The following is a 19,886-nucleotide window of genomic DNA, read 5'->3' on the forward strand; positions in this document are numbered from 1 at the left end:
TCCTGGCTCAATAACATGCCTTAAGATTATGATTAGCTGTTTTGCACATGCAGAACTGGAGGGAAGTAGAGAACCAAAGTTACTCCACCTCTATCTGGCCAGCCTGAATAGAACTGAGCATATTGGGCCACCATTGTTTCTTTCACTTCTTTCCAGAAGATGGTCACCATTGCAGAGGCTGGAATAAACCCAGCACATGTCAGTGGCTGTTCACCCATAATGCTGTGAGATGTTGTCTTTCCCTGTCCCATTGAAGCACCCAGAGGAACACGCTGGTGGTACCTAAACACTCAGTCTGTTCTTGGCTAATTTCTGTTGTCATTATAAATGGGCATCACAGCAACAGGCAAGTGAATGGTCCTTTGTCTCTACAGCCAAATGCTACCAACAGTTGTGGCAGCTGCAGGATAGTTAGAGCCAGGCACAGCATTTTTGGTGAATGCCATGGTATCCAAAAATGTGACTTCGGCTGACTTCAATAATAAAAATAATCATTTTATGTTAACTACATTGTCAGTCTTGGCTAAGATTTTTTTCTCCATGGTCAGATTTCTAAAGTTGTGAAGAGGAGATGAAGGATACTACTGTCACCCAGCTGGATGGGAGAGGCACAGGTCCCCAGTGTCTCCTTGGGAGTGGGGGGGATGCTGAACAAATGCTCTAAACGTTTGGCTCCCTGTACAAATGCTGCAGATTAAACATTTCAAGCAGGCACAGTTAAACTTTCTGTTCAATGTGAGAAATAACAAATATGATCTTTCTTCATTTGAAAAAAGCCACACTTTGGTTCAGACATACCCTGTTATTACTTTCCTTTTTCTGGCTTGTAGGAGGAATAAAGCTGAAAATCAAGAAGCTGCACATTTGCTTTGAAAATACCTTTGACAGGTAATTGGTGTGTAGCACTGCCAATGCCATGAGCAATAGCAGCAGACTACAGCTTATCAGCATTTTAAAGGGATTTCTGGAAGTACAATGAACAGCAACCCATCACTGGCACACAGAATCCTGTTTGTTCCTGTACCTCCTTGTGAATGTTTATATTCTGTAACTGAAGTAACTGAGGTTCTCATTTTCCAGGATCCCTCAGTCCCAAGAACTCCAAGTTAACCCCTTGCTTATTACATTTATTCAGAGCAGTTCGTTCTCATATATTTAAGATTTGAAACAGATGACAGGACAAACATTTTTATTGCTACTATTTCATTATTATGTATCTTTCATGTCTATCAGAGAAGGCCTTCTTGATTAATCTAAGAATATATAGAACTAAAATATTTGCATATCTGAAACCCTTTCTTTTGCTGCTGTTAGAAAATAAAGGAATTGAAAGGAAAAAAGAAAGCCACACATTGATTGTCTTTGGCCATAGGTCAACTAGACAGTATATCTGCACCATGTTTACTTTTCACAGAAACCTTCTCTGTCTCTTTAGTAGCCTTTGAATTTACAAAGAGTGAGACTAGCTGTGAGCCTGAGCTGCAAAATCATACCAGCACTAGTGCCTTCAACTTCAAAGCTTAGTTATTTTCAACCAACTTTTTGGCAAGCCCATTAGGCTTGCTTGTATCTGCGTGCTGCTGCTTTTCATCTGCCTCCAGAAGCCAGGCTTGGTTGGAAAAGGTGTTGGGTAAAAACTGTACAGTGAATTAAGCTTTGAAACCAGGAGGGGAGCAGGGGGGTGGGGGGAGGATGGTGCTGAGGAGTACATGGAGGAGGGGGTACAGAGATATCCTTATCTAAGGACACTGATATCCTTATTTTAACAAATTTCAGTATTAGATGAAGGCAACTCTCTATATCTTTGTCACATGGCTAAGAAGAGAAGAGGGAAAATATTGCAGAAGATACACTGTCTGAAAGACTGGTGCATTTAAAGTTAATCTTTGCCTCCAGATTTTTCTCACCCACACTCCACTTTCTTTTCCTACTGCTGTCATCATGTATTTGTTGTCATTCAGATGTCTAATGTGGGAGCCATCCAGATATACTTCCCTTCCCTCCACTTATTCAATCATTCCAGTCTCATCAATATTATAGACTTTGTGTGTTTGTATGCTCTGTTGAAAGTCACACATACACCTTTGTAAATCTGTACAAGTCACAATCTAATGAAGCACCTAGGAAAAACTGAGAAGCAGCAAAGCTTCACTCATCCCTGGGTTATAAAAAAGTCTAAGCAAATTCTATCTGGACCCCAAGCCCAGCAAAAAAAACTCATAGATGGAATGATCTTAAAAGCAAGAAGCCAGAGAACAACAAAAAAAAAAAACAAAACCAAAAACTGATGTGTATGTATTAGATTGTTTTGGTATGAAAAAACCTATCCGAATGTAGTTTATTAGAATCTTTCTATCTTAAAACACTCTAGTAGATTTTTTAATTCCATCTAATAAAGTTTGATTTTTCATTAGATTGATTGATAAACAAAAATATATTTTTAACTATAAATATTAAAACAAACCTTATCAGTAAGGGCTTTTTACGATCAGTTTAACATTTTATAGTTTGCATTCACTGGGAGGACAAGTGATAAAATTATACTATACAGAGGATCCATCATGCAACAATAATTTGGACATGTTTGCAGAAGAAATTAGTGTTTCAAAGACACAGCTAATACTTTCAATAGGATAAGAATCACCCTCTAAGGAATCCAACTGCAGGAGCATAATTTGTTTTGTGGAGCTGCACCATAACAAAGTCTGTTTAATCACCTGATATTTCCATTTGCACATGGGAATCCACCAGTGGCATGAAGCAGGAGTTCATCAATAAAGGAATCCCAATAGCCAAGAATTTATATGTTTTTTTCCTTGCAGGCATGCACTTATGTTTTTATCCGAATAGCTTAGGAGTTGAATCAGGATTATCTTATTCACATAGAGTAATACTTCACTCTTCAACCAGACCCTCAGAAATCAGAAGAACTGCTCTGAAAATAAGCTGGTCTACTACATTTGATGTTTGGCATTCAAACCACATCTAGAATTTCAAAGCTGGTGCAATTATTTGGTAAATATTTTAGGAACATAATCATGGGCAGTTATGAGTTGGCAGAGCTCACTAATTCACTAAGTTGACTTCAACAAAACTTCAATTTACATCAGCTGAGAAGCAGAGCAAGAGCATTTAACTAAGTGTATAGAGCAATAAAAGAAAAGGCCTTTCCCTATGTCTTACAGAGAGAGTATGTGGTTTGGATTTAAGCCAGCATCACATGGCATTAGGCATGCCAGCTGATCACTGCACCAGTCAAAAGAAATGCTATGATTTTTAAATGACCAATGTCAATTTGTGTCAGATAAAGATAAGCAGTGAAATTCTGAAGCTAACTGTGTCATCTTCGTGTTTTTCAGCAACATTGCAAAAGTACTGATTCTGACATTCTGAATAAAAAAAGAAATATGAATGAAATTGCAAGAGGACAAATGCACAGAATGTGTCCCTTACTTGACATTATGTCATGAAAAGATTTGTCTGATAGAAAGGACCAATGAATTATTTAATCTTTATATTTTCTCTAGATACCTTTTTTCCTTCAGGATCCTTTTATCTCATTATCAAAAAAAAACATGACCATAAGTTTGTGGCTTAATACAGATGCTGAGAAATTGGTTTCTTTCATTCCACACATGCACAAGCAAATACACAGAGAGTAGATTACAAACAGTGCTATGACACATTTTAGAATTGTGAAATAGAAAAGGGATCCTTTTCCCTAGTAAATAAAACCTTATTTACAAGATCTGCAGCTGTCTCCCATGCCCTGACTGTATAGACAGTGTATATGCAGTGGTGAACAGTAGTCTGCCATTTCAGGGTTTGCTTCATTATTATAACAGAATATTATGCTTTTACACGTCATCTTGCTGGCAATTAATATTTATATCAGCCATGCATGATGCTTATTTCTTTTTCTCAGCATTAAAATCAGATTTAATTAACTCATTTTTACTGAGATTTGACTTTACTGCACATTAGCCGCTGTTATATTGTAAACATGTAAATCATTATGAAAGCATTTATTTTTGCTATGGAGTATACTACTCACTTTATATTCCAGAAAGCCTGCTGGTTTAGTCTTTGAGTTGAATGTGAAAATTTTACTTAATAGTCCCAAATGTAGCTTAAGGGATCTGAATCTAAAATGAAAACATAACTGCCAAACTGTCAGGTTTTCCATTATCTGGTTTTTTGAGTCACATGGTATAAAAAAACCAAACAAATGCTGGATATGGCTAAGAGGGAAATCTTCCAAGCATGGGGATTTAATGGGGTGGTATAGCCCATCCCACATATGTCTGCCCCAAGGAGCCCAGATGAGTGCAGGAGAGAGTGAAGTTTGGGAACAATCCCTAACTTGCTGAGAGAAAAAGTGGGAAAGGACTTTTGGAGGCCGCATTGCCACGCAGCAAAATTTTCCAAAAGCCTTTGCAAAATTCTCTTTCTAGAAATTTTACATGCTCTTCTACCTGTATCTCTTGCAAAACCTACTTTTGTCTTCTTTAGAAGAGGCTGTGAATTAAACTATGGTGGGAACAGCACATCAGTAACTCCAGTACTGACCTCAGAAGAGGCATAAACTCTCAGTTAGGAAAATCACAGGCTCACAACTGTCCTTTATAAAGTTGATGTCTATTGTCATTATCATTGTATGAATTGAACCTGGTAACAACACATATAGACTGGTTGAAAAAAAGTGTAACTTGAATAAAAGGGAAAAGAGGAAGTCCCTTATTTTCTAGGATCTTTTCTTTATATTCCCAATAGGAATTTTTGTTTCACATCTCACATACACAAGACTGGAACTGGCTGCTAAAAGAAACTCTTTTACCATTAATATTTTATGGAATTTTTTCTTTCCAGGAGATCTAACTGAGTGTTCTCACTTTTGCCTATTAGCTTTTTCTTTTTGCTTGCCTTTTTCTTTTTGCAAACTCTCTGTAAATTGCAACCTTACCGAGAATACAGCTTTTCAGTGGGCATGCTTACTAAATTACCTTGACTAAGTTATTCCTCCCATTTCATCAGATGTCTATGCAATTTGTGTGCTTTAAATTACTAACAAAATGGTCATAATACAACATAAATATTAAAGGCCACAGATTTTCTTCTCTTTGGAAAAAAAATTATTCTGTTCAAGCTATCTAATGTATCCAAATCAAGACCCCTCTAACTATCCATGAAAAAAGCTAAGGTTTTCACACAGGGAACCTATGAGGAATGCTATTGAGTATTCCCCAATAGATCAACCCATAGCATTCCTCATAGGTTCCCTATGTGAAAACCTTAGATGTACCTGCATGCCAAAGCTCTAAATGCCATTAATTCTGTCTCATTTTATAGTTAGTGGAGAATGACAGTCACAAAAGTGTCAGGGGTCAGCTGCATCCTCTGCTGGGTTTGACCATGTGTGTCCATCAACTATTCCGACACTGGGGGCATTGTTTACAGAATCACACACTTGTAAAGAACTTCAGACATTATTTAGCTCATCTAATTACACTTTCAGTTGAAATGTTTTGGGGAATAAAATAAATCTATGGACCATCTTGTATTTTTTAATTTGTGGGAAGAAAAAAAAAGTAAAAATTTGACTGCTATTCATATTTTGATTTTTTTTTAAGTTTACTCATGTTTTATAGGATGGATTTGCATGGAGTTTGCTGTCATGCTACAAACATTACACTGACTAGCTTTTCATATTTTAAAGACTACAGGCTGACTGATCAACACAGCTGCTTGCCCTAATGCACAAACCACTGTTCCACTGTCAGTGCTGACAGATGTTTATCTAAACTATTCTAAAAGTCCTTCAGGCATGGTGATCTCTTATCATCACCAGTGGTACTGGTGGACCACTCTAATCCTTTTGTTCTTCTAAATGTTAAGAGTTTTATTCCAATATCTAACCTTATCCCCTTAATCCAGTTACCTTCTATTTATGTCAATTTATTTATGTGCAGTTTGGGGTCTATCTTAATAGAGCTGATATGCAAATTATCTAAGTACTCCTTCCCTTCTCCATTCAGGGGGATGACATTTTCCCTGTCCTCACTTTTTACTAATGTCAAGAAACCATTTGACTATAGTTGGTCTTTTTATAGAAAATTATGGGGAAGCATTTAAATGTTTAGCTTTTCAGCATCATCTCACAGTAGAACATAAGGAACAACATACTGAGCAGACCACAGCAGTTGTGTGACTACAAGTGGCTGACTGCAACCACTTAGGAAAATGATAAAGCAAGCTGAAATCATAGTTCTCTTAATATTGCTCCCTCTACCTTTAAAAAACTACTCAAAAATATGCAGTATCAAAAACTGTATCTCTGCCTTTTTGTTTAAAATGTTTTCTGGATTATATTTCAAGCTATTATCCTAGGACAAGGAGTTTCAGGATTTATATACACAAAGTAAAAAAAGAGTTCCTTTTCCATCTAACCATATTTGTGTCCCAGTTGGTGTATTATAGGAAAAGTAATTTTAAATTGATCTGCCTAGTAAATTCACAGGTTCATATATTTCTGCCTGCCACCCCTCAATCATCTCTCAGTTTCTCTCCCCAGCAAAGAGGTGGCAGGTGAGCCTGGGTGCAGGGCAGAGGTGAGCTGATGGCCATGGCCCCCCAGTGCCCAGCACAGAGTCCCCAGGGAGCAGGGAAGCCCCAGGGGAGTCTCTCCCAGCCCTGTCTCAAGATGCAGCTATTTCAGAAACAGAAACACAGAAAATGAACTTGGTCTATTTTATGGAGCAAGGATTTTAGTAGGTAGATTATTAAAAATCAACTGTTTTTTAACAGTACCATAACACCTTTTTGTAAAAATAAACCCTCACCAATTTCAAGGCTTTCATAAATATTAAAACTTGTGACCCTTATTTCTGATTTCTACCCTCTTCTTGCAAAAATACGTGCAGATTTCATAGAACTGGCAATATAATTGCTTAAATAAAATTAACTAGTTTTTGAGATTCCCACTGCAGCACAAGGACCAAAATAACATGATTGCTTTTATGAGCTAATAAGAACTAGCTAAATCTTCATCAGTGCCATAGATTCTCAGCTAGTAGTTCCTTAGCAACTGAAAAAATATTCCCTGCAGAAAAAGACAAAAATTTGAAAACTATATGTTTAGCTGGTATTTGCCCAAGGTGCAAAACATAAATCAAATTTTCCATGACTTTGACATTTTTATGTATTTATGCTATATTGAGCCAACAGCTTAACCCAGGTTTAGCTGTTTTTCACAATACATTTTATGAATAATGCAGTATGTGCAAACCTTTTTGCAAAGGGAGTATTGCAAATTAGCATTTCATGGTAATTTATTGGGATAATGTACCATTAGGGTCAACATTGCCGGTGACAAAACATAGATATAATTACATATCAATGTTTTAATATCATCATAATTGGAAAATGATGAAGAATACACATAATTTTGAGATGTAATATGTTTTTAGCACGGCTGTACTATGTTAAAAGTTCCCAACAATTAAAAAACATCACACCCTGTAAATATGGTGCATGAGACAATCTTTCTTCTTTTTCCTTAACCAACTCCTCTCTCCATGTGCAGCAGGACAGAGCACTCAGTAAAATATTTTGCCCAGCTCCTATTTCAAAAGTCTCTCTCCCCAGAAGAATGAGTTTGTGGAATTAAAATCACATCAAGAGGGGGGAAAAAAGGTCTGATATGTTACAGCATCAGTTCTTTAGGCTCCATATTGCCTGGTATTTCTAGGTACTCTAAATTGCACCAGGGCTTTAGGGATCAGGCAACAAAACCAGAAAGCCATGCTCTGCCTTCTTGATTGATCCAGACATATTTGCCCTTCCTCAAGTAGATTCAGAAGGGATAATTCAAGATATATCTCTATGCATGCTGTGTGCAGTGTGATTTTTAAAATCCTTCTATAAAAGCTGCAAAAAAATGCCTGCAAATTTTGTAGACATTATAGAGGACAAATATTTAATTGAAACTAATTATGCCTAAAAACTAATTATGCCTTATGCCTAATAAAAATTTTCTACTAGCAAGAATTGCTGCAAAAGCAATAATTATTTAAATTTCATTTCCATTACCTTTTTTTTGGCTGTTTCACCTTCATCTTTCTTTGAACTTTGCACATTAAAATCACATTACATGGCCATTATTTTTTTCAAAGTATCACTATGAGTCAGTGTCATTTCCTTCAAATTGAGTATATCTTTGGAGATTTTTTCCTTTAATCTTGAAACAGTCACAATATTTGCTCTTTTGTCAACAGTAAAAAAAAAAAAAAAACAGCTTTACTACTGCAAAGTTATATCTAGCCTTCTGTTTGAACACTCTGGACTTGATTGCTAACAGGAAATGAGAGAGACTGAGAGGCTCCTTTACTTGCTGCTTTTATGCTACCAAAGTTGCTAGAAGAAGTGATAGAAGTTTTCCCATCATTGTGAATCAGCTTTAATATTTTATGCTGTGATTTAATTGTTTGACAGTGTGACTCCCCTGAAATGGGATTTTTTTCTTGTAGCCAATTTATTAACGTGAAAGCATGCTTGGTGCTGAAAAGGCTGCTAACACCTTGCTTGTCTTTAGACGCTTCCAGATTGGTATTGCAATTTTATTTTGACTGTGCACATTTAACTTCCACTAAAATTAATTGAAAGGCTGCACACTGAGCAAAAATATATAAACATAAAAGCACATATTCAAAACAAAATTAAGCCAGTTAAAGGAGAACATTAAGGAATAAGTAAAACATCGCAAGAATTGGCAAGTAACTTCTGTAAAAAACTCTGAGGTATTTCTCTCCTCTTCCTTCCCTGGGTCTGGAATTCATGGGCAAGGTCTACAGTATGTTGAGATATGTCATCCCCAACTTTGATACGCTGAAGAATTCAGTACATCAGTTCATAAAATCCTTTCCCAGGATGTGAAAGCAGGTTGTTACCAAAGGTGACAGAAAGCAGCCTCCTACTTCATGCACACTGGGATTATTTTAGACAGAAAACTTGCCTTGATCTACTATTCTAAAATCAAAAAGAATACCAGTTCCCCATGCAAATATTCTTCAATAATGAGTCGATCTTGATCTACAGCTATGTTTAAATCAACATGGCTGCTTTTTTTTAAATATCAGGAATAAAACCAAGCAGTTTTTATGATGATGAACCACATATTAACTGGGGAGAGAAAGAGGGTAAATCCCACAACTATATATAGCAGCTTAAGAAATTCATTAGGATATGTGAGATATGTCCATTAAGGGTCTACATCATGTTCACTACAAGCTTGAAGAAGTAAAGGAGGAAAAGGCACATTATCTGAGTCCAGCTGATGGGACCACAGGTGACTCCAACCCAGTCCAGGTGCACTGAAGGTGCTGCCAGCTTAATTGCTTTTGGATCCATCATCTCATCATCTGCATCTGCTTTCTGACTCATATCTCATGTTATGAACAGTTTAAAGACTGCATTTATATTCATGTTAGAATTATGTTAGAAATCACACTTCATCCAAAATAGACCTGAATAGTGCATAGAGAAAAATACACCCCTGATGTAATTCTATTTCTTTAATGAAGGGATTTAATTAGCTCATAGGGTAAAGTTCTGATCTAAGACAAGTGCATTCGGCCATCAACAGAAAGATTATCTGGGTAAACTTTATTCTGATGTTCAGATATAAAAGATTCCATGCAGGTCTAAGAGCAGTTAAAGTACCTGCTTTTCTCCTCAATATGTATAAATTGGAGAGTGAGAGATATAAATCGAAAGGAATGTTTCACATGTATCTTGCAGATATGTATTGCAATGAGACAAACACCGAACTTTGGTTTAAAATCCCCACTGCTTCCTTTCCAATACATGCTGCTATTACTGGTTCCACATTACTTCTCAAAAATAGGCATTTCAGGCTGTTCCATTTTCAGTTATTATACAAGCTTGCCTCAGATGGATGTTGATACTAGCAGCTATAACAGACCTTTCATTAAACGGAAACACCTAAAAATTTTAAATGCAATTAATATTTATATGGTGTTACCTCTGGTAGGGCTTTTCCACTTTGCAAGATATTTACTGATCCAGTTAGAAACATATATTCCATATTTTATCTGATTTTTAAATCTTCCCTGTGCATTTTTCAGCAGTACTCCATCTACAGTAAAGTTTAAAAATTGAAAAATTAATATGATTTCCTAATTATTTAAATTTACATTTTCAGACAGTTATGCTACAGTTCAGGTTTCTTTTTTGTGCCTACCTATGCTTAATACATCTGGATTCTCTAGCTTACTTACATGCTTTCATAATATCTCAATGATACTGAATAATAAGGAAAATCCAAAAATACATTTGCAGGCCAAATAATTTCATATCCTCTGTTTTATTTCAAATGTGTTAATTACCAATGGCTGTGTGCAAAAAAGCCATTTGGATTATAATAAATACCATAACTCCTGCAATTACTACTCATTAGGTACTAATGTGGCCATATCCTTTCATTTGAACACAAACATCAGGCTTTCAAAATAAGTCTAAGAAGTAAAAATCTACTTCTGCTTTTATAATTAACAAAATAACTCTGCTTCACTAACTTTTTTCTCTGTGTGACTTTGCAGTAGTGATATACACACCTAAAAATCCCAAAAGATACTGACTACTTCCTGAGAAGCAGATGGGTTTGTGGCTAGAGCTGCAAGTGAGCATTACCCATTTAGTGGTACCTTATCACAGATGGCTTTTTGGGTGAGGCTTTAGGATCAAGAGCTGTGCGAGACAGGAAGGATCAGTTTCAGCAGAAAAGTGGAAGGTGGCAGTAATTATAACCTGTCACACACATCACGAATCTATATGAGACTGAAGAGCTCGTCTGTCAAATCTCAGATGCCAAACGCTACAGATCTCAGGTAATACAGAATCAGTGAGACTGGCAGCACATCCTGTACATTTCAACTATGATAAGAAAGAGGCAGAAAAAACTCAACAGGAGTCTAATCCTTTGGAGACAAGTAGGTAGGTCGGTAGGAGAAGCAGCTCAGACAAATGTTTATATAACTTTTTAAATAACTAGAGAACATAGCTGTTCATTTCTACTTCAATTCTCTAAGTGGCCGCCTGAAAAATTCCATAAAGTAGGCCTATTAACATCAAAAAGGCAAAGACTATGCATACCTGTATTTATTAATTTTATACATATATGCCCTCAAAATTGCTCATTGGAGTTTAAGGTCCCTTAATCAGCTCAATATAAGTTACAGCAATCAGTCCATGTGAGTTTAAATCTCAATCTGCCATACAACATCATAGGACTCTCCCACTGAGGGGTCTCTTCATACCTAGATTCATGGAGCTATGTCAAGCATAAACCAGAGAAGCATCTTCTTTACTATGCATGACACAGCCTGAACTACAATGTTACAACATCATTTCAGTTAAATCTGAACCCTTTTGAAACCTCCAACACTTCAGGCATTTGTTAAATTGACAGAAAGCATCAGTGTAGGATAAAAGACTTATCTGGACAGCTATAAATCCTAAAGTAAAATGTAGACATATTCCAGAAAAACAGATTTAAACCCCCATATTTCTTGCCAGCCAGTAAGCAAACTACAATCCCACTTCTTCTGCTCCAGACCTCAGCAACAGTGTCCCATGCCCACCTTTGCCTCCACATTTGGCTATTCAGGTCTCTATCTCACTTGTTACCTCTGCATATTGCTCAGCCCCTCTTTCTCACTCTGACTATGCCCTTGACTATATCACAGTCATGATATAGTTAATTCTGAATATTAATAGCAGAGCAATTTGCTCATCCCAGTCATTCATTCCCAGGCATTTAGACATGAGTAGCTAAGAGCTTTGGAGAGAGTCTGCCATCAGCTAGTCATCTCTCCTATGAATTATCATTCAGCACAATTTTTAAGCAAGCTTAATTTTGAGAAATTGATTGATCATGTCATTTCCTTCTTGTTAAAAGATAATACAGTCCTATTCTCTGAATTAAAATTTTGTGTTCTATGGCACAACCTTTTCAATGTGCATCCTTCTGATTTGATAACAACTCCATTAATCCTTATTCAAGCAGTAATTGATAGGTATGTGACAGTAAAGCGTCTATCCAATGAAAAGCCATGATAGAAGCCAAAATGGCACACTGTACATAACATATTGGGTAGTTAAAATCTGGTCATTTATTCCTATCACAATTTGTAGTAGGGACACAAGCTAACATGACATGAATCTGTTCACTTGACAAATCTTTTTTTCAGGGCAAAGAGCATAATGAAAATTGCAAAAGCTATTGCACTAGCTTAAATCAAACCCATGGCAGAATAATGTACTTAAACCTGTGGCCTTCTGAAATGCAGTAGGAACTGTAATTTAAGGTGCAATCAATTCCCCAGCTGAGACTTTTATATATATGGGAAATATATATGTTTCTCATATACTAGAAACCTGATTATGCAACCACAGAACCACATAATCGTATAAAATTCAGCACTGAGAAGCCTTCTGTCACATATTTCATCAAGAAATTCCCTTCAGTTTAGTTCCTGGCATAAAACTGATGTTCACCAAATGAATTTGCCATTAGCATTTTTTAAGAAACATCATATTTGCCTAGAGTGTATGGGGATACAGTAACTGTTTAGGTTGAGACAGTCATTGTTTTGACTGATTTGGTTCCATAACTAGAAAAGAACAAAGCAGATTTCTCTGCTGCATGGATTTAATCCTCTTTCTAAAACTCCTTAGGAACAGATCAAGAAATACTTTCAGATGAGTATTTTAGTGTTTGTACATCAAAACTTCCTACTCAGTAAATAAACCAGCCCATATCAGCCAGTGGTCATGAAACCTTGATTCAGATGATATTTTCCTTGTGTCCAGTTCATATCAGCCAGTCTCAAGTCCCAAAAACATAATCTGAAAATGTTTCGTGACTCCCTACATATCACAAAAGCAGGCAAAAGAGTCCCAAAACTCCAGTTATTTCTGGTCTTCTAGGAATTTAGCCCATGAAATATACTGTAGTTAAAGATGATGATAAGGTATAACTATTGTCTCATTATTGCATAGGGTCTTCAAATAAAAACATAATGAGATATTTTTCAACAGTAAATTCCTAAGAACAAAATTTATTGTTCAATAATCTAATGGGATCTTACAGGCAAAATCTATGAGATAATTAGGTCAGAATTCACTCTCACAACTTGTGGGCAACTGCAAGCTTCAGTACAACTGTCACACACTTTGGACAGAACAGCACCTGTTGACCCTTCTCACCATGAGTGAAGGTTCTCAATTAAGGACTTGTCCTAGTTAACCCCAGCCAGCAACTAAATACCATGCAGCTGCTTGCTCTCTCACCCCTCACCTTCCCTCTGTGGTGGGATGGGGAGGAGAATAGGAAAAAATGGTAAAATCCCTGGAGTTGAGATAAGAACAGATTAACAATTGAAATAAATAAAAAATGTAATAATAATACTAATTATGACAAAAGCAATAATCATAATGGGAAGAATTGGGCTGGTTTTGGCTGGGGTAGAGTTAACTTTCTTCACAGTAAGTGGTGTGGGGTTGTATTTTGGATTTGTACTGAAGAGTTGTTACTGCTGAGATAGGCTTGCACAGTGTCAAGGACTATTCTGCTCTTCACCCCACCCCACCATCAAGGAGGCTGGGGGTGCACAAGGAGCTGGGAGGGGACATAGCCAGAACAGGTGACCCCAACTGACCAAAGGTATATTGCAGACCACATAGCATCATGCACAGCATATAAAGGAGAGGAAAGCAGGAGGAATGGGGAACATTTGAACTGCTGGTGTTTATCTTCCCAAGTCACCATTACGCATGATGGAATCCTACTTACCTGGAGATGGCTGAACACCTGTCAGCCCATGGGAAGCAGTGAATGGATTCCTTTTTTTTGCTTTGTGAATGTGTATGTATGGCTTTTGTTTTCACTATTAAACTTTCTTTATCTCATTTATTTATCTATTTATAGATTTCATTTATAGATAAATAAATCTATATATTTATTTATTTATAGTTATTCTTTATCTCAGTCTTTATCTGAGTTTTCTTGCTTTCACCCTTCCATTTCACTCCAAACTGCTGGAGTGAGGAAGCCACTGTGTGGTGCTTGGTTGCTGACAGAGATTAGTCATGACAAGGAGAGAGATTGAAATGAAACCCAAGAGAAATAAACTATGCAAAATACAACTGCTCACCATCCACTGAACGATGACCTGTCCCCCTGCAGTGATCATCAGCTTCCAGACAACCCCCCCCAATTTATATACTGGGCATCCCATAGAGGCATGGAATATCCCCATGCCCAGTTGGAGTCAGCTACCCAGCTAAGGTTTTTTCCAGCTTCTTCTGCACATCCGTGCTGGCAGACAAGGGGGGGACACTGAAAAGTCCTTGACTTAGGACAAGCACTACTTAGCAACACCTAAAACATTATTCTTTACGATGAGAATAATCAACATTATTCTCATCCTAAATTCAAAACAAAGGCCTATACCAGCTACTAAGGAAAAAAACCTAATTCTATCACAGCTGAAGCCGGGACAGGTCTTTGTCAGCAGCCATTGAACATACTCTCTCAGCACACTGGAGTATCCTCACGCACAGTTGCTCTTCCATTTTTCTTCCCACTTCACTGGGAAGAAAATATTCACCTGCACGCATTTTAGCATCCCATAAAGTGCATAAAGCATCTAATTAATGTTAACCAAAGATGGGTGGAAAGGCTTAGTGCTTTCTCCATCTGCTGCATAGTCATTAATGATCCTCAAACTTGTTCAAGAAAATATTCACCTGCCATTGGTCTCAGGGAGAGCTCATCAAGCACTGTAGAATAAACAGAAAATCACAAAGTCAAGAGAGATGCATGAAGAAGTTTCAGACATCACAGAATGTAAAGCCATTTGCATTCATGAAGTGTCACATGCACTGCATTCTGTTATTAATCTGAAACCTTTAATCATTGACAAATGTATTCCCAAAGCACTTCTGGGAAGATCTGGAGGATCTTTTTCCCACTTCAGAATTTCTGTTTCATTTTATGAGCACTCTATTTCTTTCTGCCTTATAATAGTCTACTGTTAAATACTAGCTTTTTCTTTCTTCTCTGTCTTTCTTTCTGTTTGGTACTTGTTAAAGCAGATCTTGCTCTGTAAAACCTAATCCTCCTTTTTACTATCTTACACTCATTAGGGCATTTGAAGCTCATGGGATAAAATCAAACAGCTGTAGCTGCACAGCTGAAGTGACTCACTAGTCTGACTGGTCAGTGGCTGCGTACAAGACTAATGAACTGTCTGTAGCGCACAAAAGGACTAACAAATGCCTACAGACTGCAGCTGTGGTATTGTACAATGAGGATACATAGACCCAAAAATGGTCAAACACAGCTTAAAGTTGTATAGCAGGAAGCGAACATATGGTGCTGCTAATTGCAAGAATCTGAGAACATGCTTTAAATATGGATAAAGAAATTAAGTGAAAATGATGAAACACAGGATAGTCAATTAGAAGATGAAGATGAAATCCAAAATATGTTTCGGACTCATAGCTTTGGGCCCTGCTTATTGAATAGTTGAACTCCACCAAGTGTTGCCAGATCACGAAGTGTAAGGTTTGCTATTTTCTATATGTAAATGTGCCTGACAAACACAGCATCAGGTCAAGATGTGTGGAAAGGCTGAGCAAGTTTAGTCCCTGCAAGTGGTGAGACTCAGAACATATCCTCATGCACTCAGCTATGAACAGTGAGTAGCTACACCTCAAATAAGGGTCAAGGTGTTAACAGAGCCAATATTCCTCAGATGTTGGCTAACACAGTAGCTCATACAAGAGACAGATACCAGAAGGAATAGACAATAGTCAGAACTGCAATAACTTTGCTTCGGGGTTTGAATCATTGGGGCCAGGCTGCAGGTTATTAGAACTTAATTCATTCACATGAAGGTACTCTTATTGCTGCTTGTGATTAATGACATTTGGACAACATGATGGAAGACATTAAGATGCATAATCAAGAAAGCAAAAGCCACATGGGATATAGCAACTAGAAGAAACAGTCTTGGTTGTGACTGAAAGGAAACCAAGAACATCACAATTAGCCCTGCTTAAATCATATGAGATTTTACCTAAAAAAAGTGCCATTAAACTTTCCTTTGAAATATGACAGTGATAAAGGTCTCTACAAAAGTCTCTACTAGCAGACACTTAGGCCAAAGATCAATGTAGCCTATCGTTCCTACACTCATTCATAATGGCTGAAAATGCTCTCTGTGAACTTAAATAGCTCAAACAATTTCAATGACCATTAGTATTCTAGTGATATATTCAAGTGCAATGATAACAGTTTGTTTCTGACACTGTAACCTAGGAGCCTTTAAATTTGTCTTGCAAATTGAAAAGTCTAGGGTTTAATCTGATGAAGAGTGGGAAGAAGACATGATTTCACATCAATGCCTACTTGCAGGCCATAATATCATCAGCTCTACAACTATAAAGCTATTGCAAAATCGAAACATGCCAGGAGTAAGGTATCAAAGATCATACCTCCAAAAGAACTCACATTAAAACAAACATATATTGGGTTTTTGTGGCCAGGTTTGGTAGTGTAGCGAGGGGCTACAGGGGTGGCTTCTGTGAGAAACTCCCAGAAGTTTCCCCCATGTCCATCAGAGCCAATGCCAGGCTGCTCCAAAACGGACCCACCGCTGGCCAAGGCTGAGCCCATTAGAGATGGTGGTAACGCCTCTGTGATAATACATGTAAGAAAAAAAACAACCAACAACCAAAAACAGTAATTCAGCATCCAGAGAAGAGAGGACTGAGAATATGTAAGAGGAACAACTTTGTAGACACCAAGGACAATGAGGAAGGAGAGGAAGAAGGTTCTTCAGGCACCACAGCTGAGATTCCCCTGCAGATCATGGTGAAGCAGCTGTGCCTGTATAAAAACTTCAGTTTTTATAAAGGCCAGGATGCCACTGGCCTTCTTGGCTACCTGGACACACTGCTCATGTTCAGCTGCTGTCAACCAGCATCCCCAGGTCCTTTTCTGCTGGGCAGCTTTCCAGCCACTCCATCCCCAGCCTGTAGCACTGCAGGGGCTTTTTATGACCCAAGTACAGGAGCCAGCACTTTGCCTCATTAAAGCTCATACTGTTGGTCTCAGCCCATGAATACAGCCTGTTCTCCTAGTCTCCAGGAGATCAACACTCCCACACCAGTTGGAGTTGTCTGCAAAGTGTAATTGGATAGGATATAATATTGTTAGAAAGAGGTCTGGGAACAAAATTAGGTCCCAGAGAAAGTCATCATCATCTACTAGTGAAGGCCACTTGAACAAGGGATCTCTTGAAATAGAACAGCTGGGGACACCAGCATGTTATTGCAGTCAAATCAAGGAAGGTCTCCCAAAACCCTGACAAGTTACCCAGATCTACATTGGTACAAGAAAGATCAGACTCTAGCTCACAATATTCATCCACACAGCTTGAGGGAAACCAGCTGAACTACCTTGACTCTGCTTCTGGAATGCCTTTAATGCAAGATCAGACATTTTTCCAATAGCTGTGCCACTGATAAGAAACACTGCTTTTACTGAAACTGTGTGGTAACTTGAGAGCTATTCCTTTAGGATTATACAGCAAGCAACTGGATTTGATTTTTCTGCTTGATATCACAGGCTTCATGACAAAAATGAAACTGTGCTTTCCACCTTGACACTTAAGCCAGCAGCAACAACTAGGCACAAAGGCTAGAACAAAGCTGACCTGCAACTATTATCTACATTTTTTTTTCCAAAATCTTGAGTATTAAATATTTCCTTCTTGTACTACTAAGAATGAAAGAAATAGCAACTTGCATAACTAAAGATTTCACACTTTTTTTTTTAGTTAATTAAAAATTATTAGTAGCACAGGACTTTTAAATAATACAGCTTGGGAATTTTTAATTTTTTTTGTTTGGTTGGGTTTTTTGGTTCTGGGTTTTTTGTTTGTCTGTTTTTGTTGGTGGTGATTGTTTTTGTTTTATTTTGGGTTTTTTGTTTGTTTTGTCCTTGGATAATGTACTTTACTTTAAAAAGTCTGACCATATTTGATAACTGAAAAAGGAGAGTACCACAGAGGTCTAAAATTGGATGCTGATGGCATTCTCATCAGCATAAACCAGAAACAGTTCTATTGATATCAACAGAGGATCAAGGACATTGAAATTCCTAATTCACATTTACTGCCTGGCTATATGAAAAAAATCCCAGGCTCCTGTAAATGGAAAGGAGATATAAATACAGTCTCAACAAATTTCTTCACAAAAAAGACAGGAAAACATCAGTGGTCACAGACCAAAATGCAGGGCACATTGTGAGATAGATATCCTATATCAAGATGAGGTTGATCAAAAGCACAGCATTTGCAGCACTGTGTTACATACACAAATTTATACACACTGCATTACAGTTCACTTCCCCCAGCTGAAAGTACACACACCCTTGAAATTGAGCAAGGCTTTCAGCAATGCTAAAGTATTAAGTATGTCTGGTTTTGTGACAAATCTACAACAGTTCAACAGGTTTTGGACGTACAGATCTTGATGAAATGCTAGACACGTCTATGAGAGCACCACAACACTCCAGCTTGCAGGGTGCCTTTTCCTGCACGGTATTTGAAAGCTCAGGTGATCCTATCCATTTCAACCCAGAGGTATTTGCACCTTGGGGCATGAGCTCAGCAGAGTGAGATGGGACAACTAGGCTGAAATTATACCTTTATACCTTGAAGCTCTTTGTCTAGCCAAGATCAAATGTTGCACAGTTATACTTTTATTATCAGTCATATTTACCTAGGAAGTGGAACTGTGAAAGTAGACATGCAACGGCACTGGAGAGGTATGGACAAAGATGGCAATAGTCCACAGCAGCAATCAAAATATTAAAGCAAATGGAACAAACAACCAATGTAATTTCCTCATCTGGGTTATGTATCTTTCAGACCCCTACACTTCTATTGGGCAATATTTTCAACCATCAGTGAGATAACAAAGAATGAAACTGAGTAATGAAGAAAAAAGTGTATCCAAATGAAAGTTTGGCTATACAAATTCAATATATTTTCAAAGGTATTCAGTACAGCAGACTTGTGAAAAGAATTGTCCAAGTCCTTGTTCCCCTGCCTATTCTCATCTTTATTTTTGTACCTAGTGAAGATAAACAGTGGTGGAAAACTTTAAAAAGTATAAAGCCTTTTAGAATGGAAATTGGCTTCATTTTTTTTAAAGATCCAGTCTTGTGAAATCATTTTAGAACGTCTCTTTGACAGTCTTTTAGTCTCAAAAGAATGCCAAAGAAGATTTAACCTTCTGTTTATATTTAATGGTTTTAAGCCAAGCATTACTTGTGATGCCATGCTTCTACTAATGAATGCATTATTTTTTCATGTAACCAATATAAAGCAAATATATTCTAATGGAAAGAATAATAGTCCTTGAAATCTGCTGCAGCTTTAAGGTTAGTATCTCAAAGATAAAGATTGCTTACCTCACTTAAAGAAATGAAATGTTTCTGTATGTTGTATTTTGGGAGAACGTGATATATAAAATGGCAATATTTTCCATTTAAAAATAGCTTTCTACATAGCATTTCAGATAATATTTAGGTAGGATGCATTTAATTGGAGAGCACATGAAAGGACACGTTTCTTTATTTCATTTTTGTTCCCACATACTAAGTTTTTCATTGTATTGTGTATGCTTGCATATTGAAAAATACTGAAAATAAGGACAAACCAAAAATTGGCTAAGCAAATCATAAGTGACATAGAATTGCAGATCCATTGGATGGAAATCAAAATGTATCTATA

The sequence above is a fragment of the Agelaius phoeniceus genome, chromosome 4 (assembly GCF_051311805.1).
Source record: "Agelaius phoeniceus isolate bAgePho1 chromosome 4, bAgePho1.hap1, whole genome shotgun sequence".
In the NCBI taxonomy this organism is placed as follows: domain Eukaryota; kingdom Metazoa; phylum Chordata; class Aves; order Passeriformes; family Icteridae; genus Agelaius; species Agelaius phoeniceus.